Raw genomic sequence first — 16,780 nt, forward strand, 5'->3', positions numbered from 1 at the left:
TTAGTTGAGGGGCTGGGATGGTGGCTCAGCGGTAGAGTGCTCCCCTAGCATGGGTGGGACCCAGGTTCGATTCTCAGCAATACATAAAAAAAATAAAGACATTATGTTATGTCCATCTACCCTGAAAGTAAATATTTTAAAAATAAATTAAATAAATAAATTTGAAAAAAATTAGTTGCAACTGGGCAATGTTAGAAAATTACCTAAAAAGAAGTACCATTATTGTGTACCGAACTAGATTACCAGCCAGATAAGTGCTCATCTATGACCTCGCTCTTCTTCTATTATGATATTTATATAATTTATTAACATTTCTTGTTTGATTTTTCTATCCTCTGTGATTATCTTGTACCTGATTGTAGCCACAGAACTAAAGGCAGGGAAGTAGGACAGTTTAAGAATAGTAGTTATAACTTGGAAATGTTTTTCAATTAGTTAATATTTACAGTAAGTGTAAATATTACACTTACTGTAAATATTACACTTGCTTAGCATCTGGATGGCCATCTTAAGTGATAGCCATTTTAAGAAAAAGTTCTGCTTTAGGGCCCAAGGGCTTTCTGAGAAAGGCTCACCACTCCCTCATACCAACCCCAAGCTTAATCCCCGGCATTAGGACCCATTTGGCTCGGATCTCTGAGCCTGCCCCATCTTTTATGGTTTCAGGACTGCCCCCCCCCCCAAACCCAAGCCTGTTTTGCCTCTCTCTGTCTATGGAGACATGTGCCTTTATTTGTCAGCTCTGACAAGTAAACTCTTGTGTGTATCTCTGCCTGGTCTCCCTCTTTCATTTCTTGCCCGCCCATCTCCGGGTTCCACGCTTTCCTTTCAGTAAGCACTCCTTATCCGCGGGTTCTGCATCAGGGGATTCAAGCAATCCCGGACAGAAAAATATTCGGGGAAAAAAATTGAGCCTGTATTAAAACGTGTGCAGATTTTTTTTTCCTTGTCATTATAAACAATAGAGTATGCAACTGTTTACACAGAAGTTACATTGAATAGGTATCACCAGTAATCGAGATGATTTCAAGTATACAGGAGGATGTGCTGAGGTTATATGTAAAGACCGCTTAAGCATCCGAGGATTTTGGTGTTCAAAGGGGTCCTGAGACCAATCCCTTGCAAACACCGTCAGATGACTGTATTTAGCCTCCACAAGTGAGGATCCATGCGGGAAAAACATGTCTTGAAGAACCAAAAATGAGGAAGGCAGAATGGAGGAGAAGGAATTTCCCTGGCCTATGACGCCTCTCCAACGCCTGAGGGTATTGGTTCCCATCTGTGCACTTTCATAAAAGCCGCAGAAACAGAAGTCCTTTCCCTCCTGCAGGGAAGGCTCTTAGGGTTTGAATCCTAAAACGGTTCAGTGAGCTCTGAGCAAGCTGCCTTCTTGCTGCCTCCTACTTTCTCAAGGGGAGTAAGATCTGACAGCTGTTTGGGGAACCAGCGTTTCAGGAATTTTTGCTTTTCAACGCACAAATGTGCTATCTTCTAACAGCCACGAATATTACTAGTTTGAGAAAAGTCCTAATCTATCTATCTTGCTAGAAAAGCCTTTCATTCCACTTTTAGAATATCCAATCACTGGACGGTTCTGAATTACCTTAACCCGGTGGAAGGTAGAAATTCTTCAGGCCTCACAGATGCTCCATCCTCTGCTGTGAACGCTAGTGTGGGTCTCCACTTTTTCCCATTCCGTGGCTTTATCTGCCCTCGGGGACGTGCTTAGTACATTTTCTATGTAATTACAGGAGCGTGGTTATATGTTTTGTTGAGTTTGATTACACCTTTATTATAAAATCAATATATTCGAAAAGCCCTTGCATAATAACCGCTATTGGCAGACAGCTTTTCACCTAATGAAGTACAATTCTCTCAGAAAGGGAAGGTGGCAGCTACGTGGCTCTGTGGCTTAGTTGGCTAAAGCGCCTGTCTCGTAAACAGGAGATCCTGGGTTCGAATCCCAGCAGGGCCTTGTTGCCAGTGCTTTTTCTTAAAAAATTGGGCAGATGGGCACCTTGAATTCAAATCTTAATCTGAAATCAATGTCTTTTTTTTTTTTAATTACCACATTAAACTTACTGTTTAGAACTTTAACCTCTCAGACTTCTCATTTAGACTACACACTTAAGTACTATAAGTTTCTATGATGATCTATCATGATTACATTGAGATTTAACTGTATTTGGGGGCTCAAGATCAACCATGGGTAGGGAATTTCTACAATACAACTGGAAATTTTAAAATTCAAATCATTTAAAATATATTCTGGTGATTTCTCAAACTACAATTTTAAATCATGCATAAGGAAAAATGATCGCAACTCACAGAATACTTACTCTATGGCATTTATGTCTTTTCTCAAATATTTTTAATGCATAGAAATACTCATTTTACATGCACATTTTACAGAAATTAGGAATGAGAGTGAAGTAACTTACCAAATTCTCACTGCCAATAATGAGGCGAGGATGTAACTCCAAATTTCTTATGATCTTAAACATCAAGAAATCTTCTACTGGAAAACAACCCTTGATAAACGAAGAGCTATCACTAGGGATGGAGATGTAGTTCAAAGGTAGACTATGTTCTTTGTATATATAAGGCTCTAGGTTCTATTCTTAGTCCTGTTGTATAAGGCTAAATGATGGATCTTAAGCAAATAGAGGCTATTTTAGAAAAACATTTTATTTTCTGACATTGATTCTTATCAGAATCCCTGTACTATATTGATTTTCTTTTTTTTTTTTAAGCGTTGGGGATGAAATCCAGGGCATTGTACATACTTGGTAAGCACTCTACCATTGAGCTACACCCCCAGTATTCACTTGATTTAAATCAGGCCATTAGAGGCAGACAACTAGTTAAAGGTGTCATGACTCGGCCAGCATACTAATTCCCCAAAGTTATTCTGGATGTGAGATCACGGAAATATGTTTGGGAAGAAACTCTATGTGGTGCACAAACCCTTCTTAAAGCTGGTCTCAAAAGAGTGGAAAATAAACCATCTGTTTTAGTTGATATAATTATAAAGCTCTACTCATTTCATCATTTGTCCCCCAAATTATTGTGTCTACTCATAAACAAGGTAAAGGAAGGTGAGCTGATACTTTCTACTCCAACGGATAGCTTACTAAGGGAGGGGAGAGACAAATTACTTACATAATAACATACATAATAACTTACGTAATAACAGACATAAATACAACATTGTGGCTGTGGTGAAATAATGACTAACATTAAGAGAGATTTGGTTTAATCCGGGAGAACAAAGAAGGACAGGCTTCACTTGCTAAGAAAGAGAAAAGTACAGAAAAGACAGGTGGAGCATAGATTAATCTAGGCAGAGGGAGTCAGCGAAATGCATGGGACAGGAAGAAAGGAACAAGGGCATGATGAGGATATGAGTCATAAGACTGCAGGAGGACAGGACCAAACCACGTGCTTTTTTTAAATATATATATTTTTTCATTTCTAGATAGACACAATGCCTTTATTTTATTTATTTATTTTTATGTGGTGCCCAGGATTGAACCCAGTGCCTCACACATGCTAGCAAATGCTCTACCAGTGAACCACAACCTCAAGCCCCCAACGTGGGGCTTTTATAGGCCATGTTGGGAACTTTAATTTTATATCAAGAGCAACCAAAATCCATGTGGAAATGGGCATGAACACATACTTTTTTCAAAAGTTGACTAGCCAAGAAAAAAATTGCAATATTTGATATTTATTCTTCTAAAATGTTTTTGCTTTTTTTTTGGAAAATAGATTTGAAATTAAGCAAAAAGAGCAGATTTCAAGCAATATAAGCAGAGAGTTTAAATGCATGGAATACTCAAAAGGAATTGGTATTGAGTTTTAGAAGGAAAAACTCGGCAATATTGAGTCTATTTCTGTAACCTCAAGGGGGACATTTCTCACATGTGACTATTCTTCAAGCCATTGTAAGTGAAAAATTTGGGCAGAAAAATAAGTAGATGCATTCATTATGTTTGCTTAATTATACAACAATAAGAAATAATCCTATCCTGTCTCTCTTTACCTATGTTGATGAATTTGCTGATGTTTTAATGGAGTATTTAGTTTTGCTAATTGAGAATTCTTGGAATTTTTAGCTTGTTATTCTGTTTATTATCAGAAGTTCCTAGCTGCCAAAATAAGGTAGTCAGAGGATAAGTTGTCTAAGATCTTTTGAAGCCCAAGGCAGTTATATAAGGAGCTTAAAAGACCTTGATAGTATCTGCAAACTCAGCAAAGAGCGTTTCCCCACTATGTGAACTAAGCAAAGAACTCCTACAGGTTGTAAAGTGAAGGAGCTCTCAATTTAATCCAGAGTTGTTTAATCCAGAGTTGTTTCTCCCTTTGGAGAAAGCAAAACTCAATGGCTCTCATTGTGTCCCCACGATTTCATCGTGCCCCTCCCCCCATCTCTCTCTCTCTCTCTCTCTCACACACACACACACACACACACACACACACACACACCTGTGTAAATATAAATGCAGAGAAGGCAATAAAGTAACTGACAATGCACAGGAGGGAAAGGAACTCAAAGCTAACTTTTCCCCATGCTGGGTGGGGATGGAACCTAGTGCCTTGTACATGATTGGCAAGTGCTCAATCACTCAGCTACATCTTCAGTCCAAAACATTTAAAAAATCTTTTTATTTAGATAACCTCAGGCATAATAGACAAGATTTCAACCACCAGACTACATCCCTAGCTTCTTAGCATGTTGTTTTTTGAATAATAAAGTCTGTATACATGTTCTGGACCCACCATTAACCAAAAGGGAACCTTTGTTAAATGAAGGCATGACTATCCTAATGTTTTTCACTCTTTTTCTTTTAACTCCTACTTTTTTTTTTAAATATCGGGGATAGAACTAGGGGCACTTTTCCACTGACTCCTACCTACTCTTACCTTTAAAATAATTTTATTTTTACAGAAAAGTATCAAGAATAAGAAAAAAATTCCTATGTATCCTTTACCCAATCTTCTCAAATAGAATATTCTCTCTCTAGACACACACACACACACACACACACACACACACACACTCACACAGATTTTGAACCATTTGCCATCTGAGAATAACTTGTACACGATGACCCTTCATTCCTAAGTATTTCAGTGTGTTTCCCAGTAAGAAGAGCATTCTCTTGTATAACCAAAATACAATGATCAAAATCAGAAATTGACATTGGTACACTACTCTTATCTAATATATAGGCCTTATTCAGATTTAGTTAATTATCCCTAAAATGTTTCTTTTGGGAAAAGAAAATCTTTGATCAAGGGTTTAGTATCCTTTGATTTATAGTCTTCTTTTCTTTTTTGACATTTTTAGAGTCCAGGCTAATTATTTTATGGCTTTTTTTTTTTTTTGTACCGGCAATTGAACTCAGGGGCACAGAGCCACATTCCCTGCCTTATTTTGTATTTTCTTTTAGAGACAGGATCTCACTGAATTTCTAAGTGCCTCACCTTTGCTGAGGCTGACTTTGAACTATGTATATGAATATATTATTATCATTCAACTTTTACCCACTTAATTTGGTACCCATTGAGGATTCTTGCCTGGATCACTTATTGCCAACTGGTGCTTTTCTAAATCTGCTATTCATTCAATAATTATGTGTTGATTTCCTACTACAAGAAGAGCATTTTCTTTCCCTCCATTTACTTGTTTATTTGTGGGGAATTGTGGGTTCTTATAACCCATTGCTATTGTTTATTTTGATATTTCTTAATCTGCAAAATAATTCAGGTTTCAGTGTAGGAAATAGGGAGCATTCTAAGAATTTTAAGCAGGAAGGAGTTAAGTTCAGGAAATTGGATTAATATAAAATCATCAGAAGAGATGGAGAAACAACAGATGAGGATGGACCTTTGAGTCTAAAAAAATATCTACTAAACTAATCTACAAGGGAAGCTATCAATGAAATTATTGAGAACACACCATTGTAGCTGCAATACAGGAAACACAAAGTTAAGATTAGCAGACTACTTCCTCTATAACTGCATCCCAAACTCATGAGGTGGATGACTGGGCTTGGGAACATGGACTGTGGTCACTGCTTCTGCAGTTACTGTCTCTCAAATCTAAGAACCAGAGACCAGAGTAAATCAGAATAAGTATCCAAAAACTTGCTTGCTATTAAATAAAAAATCCAAAATCATCAGAATGATATTCTGCCTTCTATATCTCAGAGTAGTACATCTAATAATTGGTTCAATCTCAAGATCCCAGGCTGCCCAGGTGTCCAGAAATATACTCTTTAGTTTGTCAGATCTTCCTGTATAGAACCAAAAGAAAGTGGGAATGGATGCTGAATGCCAAAATATATCCAACAAAGCTAAACTCTTCTGTTGTTAGAAAGACAATAGGAAACAAAATTAATGACTTTTTTTTTTTTTTTTTGGTAGCAGCAAAAATGTGTGTTTTTCACTCTAGAAGGAGGCTTTTATTGGCTTGTAGCAAGCAGAGGATAAGAATAGTATGAACATCCTGATAGATGGAAAAGGTGATATATACAATCCAAAATTCATTCATGATATTCATCTATTCTCAGATATTTTAAATATTCATTATTGATGAAAATTAGGATAAGAGGGGGATTTCATAATCTGATAAAGGTTATTCATAAAAATATACTCAACATTTTTACTTACATGTGAAAAAAATCTTTCTTGTGTGGTGGAAGAGAAGGATTTCCACTTAGTTCTCTGCTCCTCAACATGATACTGAAAGCAACCACAGTGCGGTATGCCAGGAAAAAGAATTAAAAGATGTGGAAAATGGCAAGGAAGAAATGATACTTCTTATATTTCAAATGTTATGCAGAAAATCTAAAATAATATACAGATTCATGTTCAAAGTGGGTAAGAGAGAAGAGTGTGTTTGCTGAATATGAAATCAACACGCAAATCAGTTGTATTTCTCTATAAACATTGAACAAAAAATGTGTGTTATTTTAAAAAAATGTTTCCTGGATAAGCATTTACGATTATATTACTTTTCCAGGGCTGTCATAACAAAGTAACACAGACTGAGTGGCTTAAACAACAGAAATTTTTTGTCTCACAATTCTGGAGTCTAGAATTTTTACCTGAGCTCAGGTAAAAGCAGAGTTGCCTTCTTGTTCTTTTTCACACTTTTTTTTTAGTGCATAATAATTGTGCATAATGTTAGGATTTGCTGTTACATATTTGTACATGCACACAATATAACAATATAATTTGGTAATATCACTCCCCAACACTTCCCCTCTCCATTGCTGCTCTCATTCCTTGGTCCCTTTCCTCTACTATTCTCCCTTTGATTTTCATAAGATTTGTACCAAGCTGGGATTGTGGCTAAGCGGTGGAGTGCTCCCCTAGCATGGGCGCGACCCGGGTTTGATTCTCAGCACCACATAAAAGAAAAAAAAAAAAAAAAAAGATATCCTATTCTCTCTCTCTTAAAAAAAAAAAAAAAAAGATCTGCCCCACCGTTCTTTTCCTTTTTCCTCTCTAGCTTAATCATAAGAGGAAAACATATGTACCTTTACCTTCTGAGTTTGACTTACTTTGTGTAACATAATAATCTCTAGTTCCATCCATTTTCTTGCAAATGACATAATTTCATTTTTCACATAATTTCATTTTTCTTTAAAACTGAATAAAACTCCACTGTGAATATATACACCATATTTTCTTTATCCATTCGTCTGTTGATGGACACCTAGGCAGCTCCATAGTTTGGTTATTTTGAATTGTGCTACTATAAAACATGGGGATCACTGTAGTATGATAACTTTAATTCTTAAGGATAAATACCTGCCCGGCTGGCTGGGCAAAATAACCGGGGGGTGACAAACAACTTGTGTACATTGATACAGCGGGAGTGGGAGCCGTTTATTGTAGGACAGGAGGGGTATATATACATTACACACAGTTTATCTTAATTAACATAAACTAGATACAGCAGTCAACCAATAAGGAATCTCCACATTTAATGGCTCGCTGGCGTTACTTCACAAACCACTCCCTCTGGCAAAATGCCAGGCGCCATCTTGACTTGTTTACAGACCCTAACAAATACCAAGGAGTGACATAATTGGGTCATATAAAGGTTCCTGCCTAGTCTTTTGAGGAACCTCCATACTGATTTCTATATAATTTATAATCCCACCAACAGTGTATTGTGTTCCTTTTTCTTCACATCCTCTCCAGCATTTATAACAGTCTACCATGTCCCAGCCCCTACTATTTTTTTATTTTATTTTATTGTTTAGTTGTAGATGGATACAATACCTTTATTTATTTCATGTGGCGCTGAGGATTGAACCCTGTACCTCACATATGCTAGGCAAGCATTCTACCACTGAGCTATAGCCCCAGACCCCCAAACTCTACTACTTATATTCTTGATGACTGTCATTCTGACTGGTATGAAATTAAATCTCAGTGTTGTTTTGATTAGCATTTTTCTAATTGCTAACGATGTTGAACATTTTTTTTTATATTTTTGTTGGCCATTTGCATTTGTTCTTTTGAGAAGTTTCTGTTTAGCTTATTGGAGAAGAGTTTAATTGGGTTATTTGACTTTTGGGTATAGTTTTTTTTTTTTTTTTTTGAATTCTTTATATACTCTAAATATTAGTCCTCTGTTAGAAGCAAAGATTTTCTGCTATTCTCTAGGTTCTCTCTTTACATTCCTAATTGTTTCCTTTGCTGTGCAGAAGCTTTTGAATTTGATACCATCTTATTTATTAAGAGTTGTCTTCTTCTAAGGTCTTTCTCCTTGAATTGTGAATGGCTATCTGCTGGTATCTTCATAAAATGTTTTCCTTTGTGTGTCTGTCCTAACACACACTTCTCTCAAAGGCTTTAGTCATATTGGGTCAGGGCCACCTGAATGACCTTGTTTTAACTAATTCCTCTCTAAAAATTCTATCTCCAAATAGAGTCATATGCTGAGGTGCGAAAGTTAGGATTTCAACATATGAATTTTATGTATGCTTCTGAACCTAACAAAGCTTAAGCACACATGGAATTTTCTTAGAACAAAAGTGATAATTTGTTCATTTACTCAGTATTTTATTTATTTGTTTTCTCTTCCTTTCTGCTTCCCTGTCTCTCCCTTCCTTCTTTCTTTTCCTCATCCTTATTTCTCGTTCTCTCTCCTTCCTTTCTTTTTTCCTTCCTCCCTTCTTTCCTTTTACTTTAAGTATAGATATATAAGTGACACTATAATTTATCTGATCGAATTCAAAACAAGTGCTATTTGTCAATGGAACAGTTTCAGACAAAATATATTAACTTCTCGTGTTCCCTATTTTAAGTCAAATAAATGTCACTTGCAGCTCATTTAAGATTGAATACTTCCTGCTGCACACACAGTTATATACTTCCCTATGGGTTGATGTATTCAACAGATAGCCTTATACAAGTTCCACTTTCATCAAAATTGTTTGCTACATTTTAAAAACACACTTCTTTACTTAATTTCTAATTGTTTTTCTTTTGGAAATTGATCTGCAGAAACTTATTTATTTTTAATAATATTTTTATCTTTATATATGCTAGAAAAATCTTTATACTTTATCCTTGATTTTTTTAATTTGTCAAAATGATTATATTAAATTTGGTCTATGCAAATAAATCAACATTTTTATTTGTATAGTATTTTTATTTTATTTTATTTTTTTAAAGAGAGAGATGAGAGAGAGAGAGAGAGAGAGAGAGAGAGAGAGAGAGAGAGAGAATTTTTTTTTTTAATATTTATTTCTTAATTTATTTCGGCGGACACAACATCTTTGTTTGTACGTGGTGCTGAGGATCAAACCCGGGCCGCACACATGCCAGGCAAGCGCGCTACCGCTTGAGCCACATCGCCAGCCCAGTATTTTTATTTTTTAATTTAATTTTTTTTTATACCAGAAATTGAACCCAGGGGGCTTAAACACTGAGCCATATCACTAGCCCTTTTTTATATTTTATTTAAAGACAGGGTCTCACTAAGTTGCTGAGACTGGCTTTGAACTTGCCAGGTTCCTTCTGCTTCAGCCTCCTGAGCTGCTGGGATTACAGGCATGTACCACTGTGCTTGGCTGCATTTTTATTTTTATTTTTTTTTTAAATCTTTAGAAGGCTTTCCCTGTACTAAGTTCAATGACTGAATTTATTTTAACCAAAAGACCAGTTTCTATTTCTTAATCTTTCACTTCACAACATCCATTTTTAGCTTCTGTATGCAAAATATTTTTAAAAGCCTCAACTGTTCAGTCTTAATATATAAAAGATTAATTCAGTCTTTGCTCAGGTGAAGCATAAATGCAAAAAGAAATGCAGGTTTTCACACACACACACACACACACACACACACACAAAGCAGCAAGAGACAAAGTTATTATAGAATTTAGGAGGGAGAAGAGTTTAATTTGAAAGAAGTTTTTTGACAAAATCAAAGCAAAGCAAGGTTGAGTAAAGTAATTAGCATCAGGCCTTACCTGAGAAGTAGAGTCAGACCCTGTTTTATTGAAGCTACAAAGTGGAGATAAATATTAAATACATGGTGTTTTTTGTGTATTTTTGCAGTCATGTTGGGATGAACACAACAGGGACTGTACATGCTAAGCAAGCCTCCTTCCATTGAGCTACATTAACATCCCATAATAATAAATATTAAGAGACACTTTCACTGAAACCCTGGACTTTTTTGGTTATCAAGTCTGAGTTGTTTTTGTTTTGTTTTGGTGCTGGGAATTGAATCCAGCTCCTTGAAGGGCAAGCACAGTCTCTACACTGAACTACATCGTTGGTTTCAGTTTCTATATCCTAGGTAAAGTCATCTGAGCCTCATGGCTCAGATACTCTAGACAACAGTGAAATGTCCTATTACTGATACAATTTCCAAGAACAAATTTTCTCAGATACTGCTTTAGAGAACACCATTCCTTGGCCTATGTTAATTGCTCTTCTGGAAAAATGCAAATAGCAGGGTTTTTTTTTTTTTTTCTGGTTTAAAAAAGTACTAATGGGCAGCTAATAAAAACCATTTCCTTCCCCATCTTTACAAACATTTTTATCAACTCTCTTCCTAGTCAAAGGCTGTTCTTTGCCTAAAACTTCTCTTAGTTATTTTCTTAGGTACAGGCAGCCAACTAAGTAGAAAGTATAGTAATCATATTTTTGACCAATTATACAACCAGTGTATTTTAATTAATTTTTTAAGAGAGAGAGGGAAAAGGGAGAGAATTTTTTAATATTTATTTTTCAGGGTTTTTTTTTTTTTTTTTTTTTTTTTGGTGGACACAACATCTTTATTTTATTTTTATGTGGTGCTGAGGATTGAACCCAGCGCCCCGCGCATGCCAGGTGAGCACGTTATCGCTTGAGCCACATCCCCAGCCCAACCAGTAGTATTTTATATTCAAAAATTAAATATGATTTTTCTAAAGTAGAAGGAATGAGATATAAAATAGTTGTTTATTTGGAAACACAGAAACCTTTGTGACAAAGGTAAAAGTATTATTAAAAAAAAACAGAGAACAGGGGTAGAAAAATATCGATACATTGGTTTGACCTAATCCCCTCTTTTATCTCTCCCAATTTTCTGCCTCTTCCAAAAAGAGTTATAGAGCACCAGAGTTTGAGTGACCTTGGCAGAGATAGAAAGCTAATTTTTTTTCTGTAGCATTTTTTTCTTTCAAAATAGGATGCAGGAAGATGAAATCTGATTTAATATTTAAAGTTTAAACTGATAGAAATATTAAGAGTGCTAAAATCCAAGTACCTGTTTATTAAGATTTAGCCTTGAAAAATGGTTGTGGGTGGAGACTTAAGAATAAGAAGGTGGAGATGCTGGGGATTGAACCCAGGACCTCATGCATGCAAAGCATGTGCTCTACCTCTGGGCTACATCCCCAATTCCATGGTATTTGCATAGCACAAAAACACTGTTCTTTGTATACATTTGACCAAACTTTCTCTAAAATATGTTTTGTATAGTCTGTTAGCATGAATTGTGTGTATACAGGTCTTGAATATCAGAAAGAGGATTTATGCAAATTGTGTCCCTAAAGGCTTTAGATTCATCTGAAACAAAAACTCTGTTCAGAAAGAGTGGTTACAAAATTGACTTTTATTTGTACAGGAGTATCAACATCCATTTGGAAAAACTAGCATCAGGAAAAGTAGATACATAAATGGTAACAGTAAACTGCTAGGAAATCTAATGTATAACACAAAGTCTAACAATTAACAGGGACCAATCAAGCTAGGTAAAGGACTGGGATAGATCATCCTATTGTAGCATGGGGCATGGGTCTGGGTTCTTTGTCTCATGAATTTGAAGAATAAAATCCATGGACACAAGGGTGAAAGCAAAGTAACAAGATTTGTTAGAATAATAGAAAGAAAGCTGAGCTCCTAAAGAGGGAGGGATCTCAGGAAAGGGATACCAAAAGGTGGCTATTGTCTAGGGGTTTATATAGATCTATGAATTTAAGGAAGTCAACCCTGTGCCCAATCCTGGGTAAGGCATTCAATATCCATGAGATGTTCACGCAGCCTGTCCAATCAAAATATCAATCAGACATTTTCCCTTCTTTGGAGAAGTATGGAGTCATGTACGTCATGATTTTAAAATAGCCTTTTTATAAGTTTTTCAGCAAATATCTGTACTATTTGTGCTCCACTGTGGAAGTTACTTAAGAGCCTATGTACCTATTGCCCAGCCTTATTTCTTCCTCCTAACATCATTATGAGGTCACCCAATCTCATTTTATGGGCCTAGTCAATGTATGTTTAACTGTGGAGAGCAGGTTGTGCCGTGCTGTGAGTTATTCCTGAAGTGAAGAATAGTAGTTCTAGACTATGCCTAAACCTGTGTTACTCCATATTATAAAGTAATAGTTTGTCTTAAGCTACTCCATTTTGAGTTTAAGTACTGAGGTGGAAGACTATACTTTCTTTGTTCAAGTAAACAATTATCATCTGCCTAGCACAACCATAAGGTACAAACTGCTAAATAAATTAATCATGCTAATAAAAATGACCACCTATGAACTTAACAAATTAAGCAGAAGCACATGGATGCATGAATATATCAAACTCATATTGGAAAAAACAGATTCATGAGTTTATTGAACATATCACTGAATGAAGCAACTCTCTCACTCAAGACCCATAAAAGAAGGAACACCCCAAGTCCAGAAACAAAAGCACTCTGACCTTGTCACCTGGTCATTCATCTCAAGCCTTGCCCAGGAAAATCTCCATAACAATGAACTCCCCAATTTCATTCCTTCAGCTTTAGCAGACTGGTTTCTCCAAGCTGACATCTCAAGTTGATATTCCAAGCTGACACATGGAAACTGCCATTAGACCTTGAACTAGAATAAGTTCCTGGGCTTTGAAAGTTCTGCACTCTGAACAAGATCATAATCTTATCTGACCACTTACAATGTGACTCTTTGCCTTCATTCATATCTGCTGTCTGCCTTTGCTCTTAGTTTAGATGCCTGAACCTGGTGGTTGCCTTAAACATTTACTAGGCTTTCCATAACATACACACATGCACATGCACCACACATATTTGTTAAGTATGATGTGTGAATTGAGGGTTATAAAATATTTGAAATTAAGGTTGGAATAAAAGAACTTGCTTTTGCCCAGCTTATGACTATCAGGTGACCCACAAGTATTTGGTGAACTGCCACCAATGAAAGTGGTGTAGGCAGTGAATTTGTTATTCAGTAAATTCTGATAATGTGGAAAGACACAAACATGTTTGGTCTACGTTAATGACATAGTTCACTCATGACACTAACTCTTAACCTGGTTAAGAAGAAAACCGACTAAGTAAAGCAAGTAAACATGTATCCTGTGGAATAAAAAGTATAATCAAGATGCTGAAGATTCAAATATAAATCCAGAATATACAATTTTGAAAAGGTTTTAGCATAAGTATGAACAATAACATCACATCAGCATCATCTAGATTCTTGCTAAAAATATAGTCTCTGGCCCTCTCCAGATCTATGACAGGAATTCTGAGGGTAAGGTCCAATAATTTGTTTTAATAAGCCCTGGCGGTGATTACGATAAGCGCTAAAGTTTGAGAATCACTGGTGTAAGGTACTGGTGAATATGACAGCGTACCATTTTCTAACAATAATCCAGCACTAAGGTGTTTCCAGCGTGCAAAAAGAAAATGATTTGATATAGTTAGTCTGAATTTTTATAGCTGTATATTAAAATAAATATTTAAATGTGTGCGGGGACTTCACAAGCACACATGGGTTCGCGGCTGCCTGGAAACGACATCCAGAGAGCTTGCTGACCATGGATCGGTTACCAGCGCGTCACGCAGCAATGCTAGGGGTTCGCACGTGCCAGTCGCGCTCCGCCCGAAGCCTTGCGGCCACGAGAATTGCTGGTTAGTAGGCAAGGTCTGGGATGGAAAGACGCACCGAAAGAGCTAGAGTGCCAAGACGCTTTGCGGTAGGGAGAGAGGGAAGGGCCACCCTGCGTAGTAGGTGTGTGGTGGCTGGAGGTTTGCATCGCTTTAGGCTCTGTCCATGCTCTCCATGAGTAGTAACCTTTCAGTATACAATGTTCATACTCGCGAAGGGTCTTGTGCCTTGCTAAGGGATACAACCACTCACTTTATTGATTTATTTTGCGGAACTGGCATTGAATTCAAAGGCTTTATTCCACTGAGCTACATTCCCGCCTCCCTTTTAAACAGCAGGCTGGCCAATTTGCAGAGACTGGCCTCAATCTTGCAATCCTCTTGTCTCAGCCTCCTAGTAGCTGGAATGAGAGGCACGTATCACCACGCCCAGCTTTCAGTCGCTTTATTTCTTGAGATGTATATTTTTAATCTTTTCAATCGATTTCAAACGTTTCTCCTTAGATTTGCTTCTAGCTACCATTGTTTTTCTCCTCTCCTTCTCCTTTCCACAACTGCAGATGATTTGGGGAAGAGGCAGGACACCCATGGCAACTCCTGGGCATTTCCTGGGAAATTTGAAGTACTGCAGAATGCCTTGGAACATTCAGACTGTTGACCGCGCAAGACTTGTTCCAAGGATAAAGAGGTGGTCTCCCAAGCCTCAGTCCGGCTGCAGCAAACTAACCGCGGGGTGACGAACAACTTGTGTACATTGATACAGCAGGAGTAGGAGCCATTTATTGTAGGACAGGAGTGATATTTATACATTCCACACAGCTTAGCTAATTAACATAAACTAGATACAGCAGTCAACCAATCAGGAATCTCCACACTTAATGGCTCGCTGGCTTTACTTCACAAACCACTCCCTCTGGCATTTTGCTAGGCGCCATCCAGACTTGTTTACAGATTTTAACATTTCTCTGGCAAAATGCCAGGCACCATCTTGACTTGTTTACAGACCCTAACATTTCTCTGGCAAAATGCCAGGCGCCATCCTGACTTGTTTACAGACTCTAACAATATTCTAACACTCCCGAGGGACTGAAACCCCTTGAGGCCAAGGAAGAAAGGGCCGGATAGAAGGCAAGGAATTCTATTCCTGCCTTCCACATTTGCCAGGGCAGGAAGGAGAGTAGGAATGGGAGGCAGTGCCGGTCACAGGCTGGGAATAAGCAGCTGCCCCAAATGCTAGAAGCTGCACCAGAGAGTCAACTAATACTCAAGCTGAATCCTAAGGTAGAGACCAGGCTTGGCCTACGAGGGAAGTTAGACTGTACAAACCACCGACTACAGGCTGAAAGTAAAACGCCCAAGAGCGGGGAGCTAAACCACGCTTTGTCCTAGGACAGATGTAGACAGTTGGGACTGAACTGTTGAAAATAACAGTCGCAGTGATAGTTCGCACGCAGGAGAGGCCCTTCTGGAGCTTCCGTGTCAGTGTCTGCAGCCACCAGAATTATCAGAGGAACCACGCCAGCCTCATGTCCATTTCACAGTGTCACCGGGAGGCCGCAGTCCCACCAGCAGCGAAGTGGATCACATTTTTCTGTAGATCTCTGCCAAGTGTAAATTCTGAAAAAAAAAAAAATCAACTAACATACTTCAAGCCCACTGCTTCAGTCTTACATCTACCTGCTAATCAAGCTGCTGTAAGCCTGAACAATCTGCTGCCGGGTTCTTACCCTGGGAGGTGATGCTCCCCTGGTGCCAGAATCTGTATGAAATTCAAGAAGCTCAACCTCAAATTGGTTCTCGTGCACAACTCTGAACTTCTATTTATTTGGCCAAGTTTCATCTTTCAAGACTCTTATAGTCATCAATTTCTGATCAAGAATGTGGTATAGTTTCTGTCTACTGTTGTAGATACATATTTTTATCTTTGCCAGAGCACATATTCTGTACTAAAGTTATATATATATATCCCCATACAGTTCATTGCAAGACACTGTATTCTTATATCTTGAATAGAGTACACTTGTAATTTATTTCTCTCTGCTCTTCCAATGGTTGCTATGTGCCAGACCCTATGCTGTAGTCTTAGGATATAATGATGGGAAAACCTAGTCACAGCCTCTGACGTCCTGAAGGTATCTTTTAATTAGAGAAGGAAGCAACCTTAAATAACAACAAAAATCTATATTTATAAACTGTGCAAATGATATTAATGGAAAATACAAATGATGAATGCTATTATTTAGCAAAGAATTTATTAAGCCTACCTGATTATGTTTCTATAAATTTAGCTCTAAAAGGTCACAAAACTATGCAATACACTAGTTACAGAAAACTGGTAACAATTAAAAGAAAAAAAGGAGTTTCAGTGCATGT

At 37.4% G+C, this 16,780-nt stretch overlaps 2 non-coding genes across 2 annotated transcripts; one reads left to right on the plus strand and one right to left on the minus strand.

Annotated features, from left to right (window-relative positions):
- The first annotated feature begins 1,901 nt into the window (after positions 1–1,901).
- Trnat-cgu (transfer RNA threonine (anticodon CGU)) lies at positions 1,902–1,975 on the plus strand. The gene has a single exon. It is a non-coding gene; the product is annotated as a tRNA-Thr (tRNA).
- Positions 1,976–11,845: 9,870 nt separating this feature from the next.
- Trnaa-ugc (transfer RNA alanine (anticodon UGC)) lies at positions 11,846–11,917 on the minus strand. Its single transcript has one exon. It is a non-coding gene; the product is annotated as a tRNA-Ala (tRNA).
- Positions 11,918–16,780: the final 4,863 nt, after the last annotated feature.

Source organism: Callospermophilus lateralis, chromosome 6 (genome assembly GCF_048772815.1).
Source record: "Callospermophilus lateralis isolate mCalLat2 chromosome 6, mCalLat2.hap1, whole genome shotgun sequence".
NCBI lineage: Eukaryota > Metazoa > Chordata > Mammalia > Rodentia > Sciuridae > Callospermophilus > Callospermophilus lateralis.